At 35.4% G+C, this 4356-nt stretch overlaps 1 pseudogene; it reads left to right on the top strand.

Annotated features, from left to right (window-relative positions):
- Window positions 1-1518: 1518 nt before the first annotated feature.
- LOC149195613 (putative galactinol--sucrose galactosyltransferase 1) lies at window positions 1519-4118 on the top strand (annotated as a pseudogene).
- Window positions 4119-4356: the final 238 nt, after the last annotated feature.

The following is a 4356-nucleotide window of genomic DNA, read 5'->3' as shown; positions in this document are numbered from 1 at the left end:
AAGTTTGAGCCACTAGTTTTATGGCCTTCCTGGGCATTCTGGAAGCTGCTGCGGTAGAGAGGGAATTCTAATGGAAGATCTGCTTGGATATTGGTGTGACTGTGTGGGATTTTGATGGTGGTGGAGTAGCGTTTTTTCTCAAAGGTAAGTAGATCCGGTTTGCACTATTTTGGTAATGCTACATGGATATTTGGCTGGGTTTGAGGAGTACTATATATCTATCTGGTAGTTTTTTGTTTTGTCTGCACTGCTCGCGATGTGGTCCTTAGATACTTCCCATTTTTTATTTGTTCCCTTGCCATAGTTTTGGGTTACTGTGGCATATCGGGGTATGGGGTAACTTTCTCTACCTATAGTGACTTCTAATATGCTCGACACATTTCTGGCTTTTGTTCTTTCCCACGTACTATCTGATATTTCCCAGATTCTGATGATATTCCTTATTGCAACCTACATCATTTTCTGCATCTTTAGAACACACATTCCACCTGGTCACAGGCAACCAGATGCCTATTTGGACTGACCTCATCTCCCTGGCATGCCCTCACTTATCTCAGAAATGAAATTGTTCCTTGCAATGAAATTGTTCATGGAAAATTGTTGTTTCTGAAGATTAGGGGTTCGAAATCAAGCTTAATTTGAAGGTTGTTTGTTATGTTAACTTTTTTGATGTGGCTTTCTCTGGGGTAATGATCTGATACATTTTACTAGTCTTTCTGTTACAACAAAATGTATTTTGGTTCTGTACATCTTAAGCAACAGAATGCTGCATTTTCTTTTGTGTTTTACACCTTTTTGGGGGAACATGATCTTGTATTCAGAACCATAGCTGCATTTTCTTTTGTGTTTTACAACTTTTTGGGGGAACATGATCTTGTATTCAGAAGCATAGCTGCATTTTCTTTTGTGTTTTACACCTTTGTTTTGGGAGAATTTGATCTTGTATTCAGAAGCCTACCTCGATTTTCTTTTGTGTTTTACACTTTTTTTTTGGGAACTTGATCTTGTATTTAGAAGCCTAATTTGAAGGTCATTTTGACTGTTATTTTTTTCAATATTCTAATAGTTTACATGATCTACTTATGTAAAACCCAAATTAGACTGCTAGGTATTGGAATCTATTGTTTTATGTTTTTTTAGTTGCAAAATTATTTGGTCAAGAATGAGTTTCATTAATATCTGAAGAAACTACATGTTCATGTATGATAATAAACACCATAATGATATTTGGATCTCTTGTTTTTTGGTTTTGAACTTTTGATATGTTTTTTTGAAGGACATACTGAAGATTACATGCTTAATAATGCAATAAAATATCATGTAGGAGACTACTGTATTAGGATATATTTTGTCTTCAATTTGGATGTTTTCTTCAGTGTCTTGTATTCAGAAAATGTCAACTTCAATGTGCAAGACGTTTACAATGCATTCTGATAGTGCAAGAAGTGCACTTTTTGGGGACTTTTTTGGTTATTCTGATCACAATTCTTTTCTATGGGTTACGATGGATGATTTTATATGTATTTTTGCAAAGGCCTTCGTTTTATGTCTTTGTTCCACTTCAAGCTCTGGTGTATGACACAGAGGATGGGCTCCTATGGGAGAGATGTCCGATTTGAGACTCAATTTTTTCTAGTTGAGGGTAGTGAAGGTTCACCTTTGAGCACTGGTGTGGGCGATGGCATTGGAGAGCCAAAAATCTATATTGTTTTCTTGCCACTGTTGGAAGGATCTTTCAGAGCAGTTTTGCAAGGAAATGAAAACAATGAGCTTGAAATATGTCTGGAAAGCGGTAAGAATTGCAGGGATTATGAATGGTATAAAATAAAATTCTTAATATGACTCAATTTTCAATTCCCTGGAGTAAAATAGACATTCTGATTTTCTCTTGAATTTACTTCGTATTTGGCATTCCAGGAGATCCTGCTGTTGAGACAACTCAAGGAGTTTATTTAGTTTTTGTTGGTGCTGGAACGGATCCATATGAAGTGATTACTAGTGCAGTAGAGTGAGAACGTTTCCATGTTTCAACTTTCTTATTTAATTTCATCTCTTTTGGAACTTTTCAAATTTCAGTATCAATTTTATATGATTAACATCAATTATTGATAACGCAGGGTTGTTGAGAGGCATTCTAAAACTTTCTTATTTAACTTTCTCTCTTTTGGAACTTCTCATATTTCAGAATCAATGTTATATGATTAACATCAATTATTGATAGCGTAGGGCTGTTGAGAGGCACTCTTAAACCTTTGCCCATCGTGAAAGAAAGACGATAATTTCTCATGGAATTGAAGCTTGGTTCTTTCCAATGGTGTCTGAATTTGTTCCATGTGCTAAAACATTTAGCTCGCCTTGACTTTTAATTGAGAATGACACATATCCATGTATTTTTTTACTAAGTCATTATAAGTTCTCGTTGGTTCTCTGTAGTCTTATGATTTGAATATTTCTCTTGCAGTTACCTGATATACTCAATTGGTTTGGGTGGTGTACATGGGACGCATTTTCCACAGATGTCACAACTGAGGGTGTAAAACAAGGTTTAGAAAGTTATATTATTTTTCCCACCCCCCTTTTATGTTCTGTAATCGTATATCAACTCTTGTCGAGATGTAGTTACACTGTGACCTTATCCTAAGGGTCTAGTTCCAAATGTTTGTGATTTTTTTGTATTTCTTTAACAGTCTAGAGAAAGGGGGCACCCCTCCAAAGTTTCTACTTCTTGATGATGGCTGGAAATCTGTTGAAATGGACTCTAATGCAAAGCCTCCTCCAGTTGGAAATACAACAAAGTAGGCTTGACCTTCTTTTTTCTTCAAATATGACATTTGAAGACAATAATTCATCTCTCTTTGAAATCTAAAGATAATTTCCTTTTGATCCTGAATCTTCTTGCAATATGAAGATAATTTCATTTTTATTCTCAAAGTTCTTATAATCTGAAGATAATTTCATTTTGATGCTCAATTTTCTAGTGGAACTCTAAACATTCTATGGGCTCATAATTCAATTTTGCAAATCGGCTGACACATGTAAAAGAGAATTATAAGTTTCTAAAAGATGGAAAGACTGGTCAAAGACAAGAGGATCCTGCTTTGGGCCTTAGATACATTGTTATAGAAGCAAAGAAGACCCACAATTTAAAGTAAGCTACCTTAGTTGTCCATTAGGAATTACTCAATTATACTCCTTATTTATCTATATGCTCCAAACCCTTCATTCTAGCACTTGCCTCCTGAATTCATAAGCTACATTCTTTGTTTAGTGACTAGTTGATATATTTAAACTATAATTTGTATATGCAGACTACTTTCCTCCATAGTTGATTTGGCATGCTACTTTGTTCTCAATTTATATTAAATTTGTATTATTCCAAGTAAATTTATTTTTGGCATGCTATCACTAGTTACTAGGGAGGAGTGAAGCCTGATGTTTCTAGAATGGAGCATTATAATTCAAAATTGTTATTCCCTAGTTAGCCTCATGGGATTCTTCTTCACCAACCAGACGAAGCATTAGAATGCATAAAATTAAATGGATTGGGCTTATTCCATCCCAAAATTGCGTTTAAATTTTATGATGACGTCCACTCGTATCTAGCAAGTGCTAGCATTAATGGTGTCAAAGTGGACATCCATAATATTATCGAGACATTAGGTGTAGGCCATGGTGGTCGTGTTAAATTGGACAACCAGTATCAGCAAGCAATGGAGGCTTCTATTGCTCGAAATTTCCCTGATAATGGGATAATTTCTTGTATGAGTCATAATCTTGATGGTCTTTACAAGTCAGTGCCATAGAATTGTGTATGCTTGCTTGTAGTAAACAAACAATTTGACCAATATTTTCTCTCCCTTGACCGTAACAGTAACAAATTTGTATTTAATTGTTTATACAGTTCCAAACAGACTATTGTTATAAGAGCCTCTGATGATTTCTGGCCAAGGGATCCTACATCACATACCATTCATATTGCTTCTGTAGCCTACAACAACATTTTCTTGGGAGAGTTTATGCAGCCTGATTGGGATATGTTCCATGTAATGCCCCTTATAATATATCTAATGTCTGTACTTCCAAGTTTATTTTCTGAGCTTCAAGTCTACGAGCAGTAGCTGATTATTATATATTTAGGCTGATAGGCCTTTCTTTTAAATCAGTTAACCTCACAATTTTGTCTACCATTTTTACTGACTTGTGACATCTGTCTAATAACTCTATCTTTATTCTCGTGATATCTATCATTACACCTATGATTTCCACCAACTCCATTTTCGGAACTTCACACTCTACGAGCGAGTTCCATGGCCGCGAATTTGCCGGGTATAGCCACAAAGAAGTTATTATTTGCTA

The sequence above is a fragment of the Pinus tabuliformis genome, chromosome 2_2 (assembly GCF_031772625.1).
Source record: "Pinus tabuliformis cultivar Carrire ecotype Pingquan chromosome 2_2, CPIR1, whole genome shotgun sequence".
NCBI lineage: Eukaryota > Viridiplantae > Streptophyta > Pinopsida > Pinales > Pinaceae > Pinus > Pinus tabuliformis.
The sequence above is the reverse complement of the archived record's forward strand: the minus strand, read 5'-3'. Positions and strand labels throughout refer to the sequence as shown.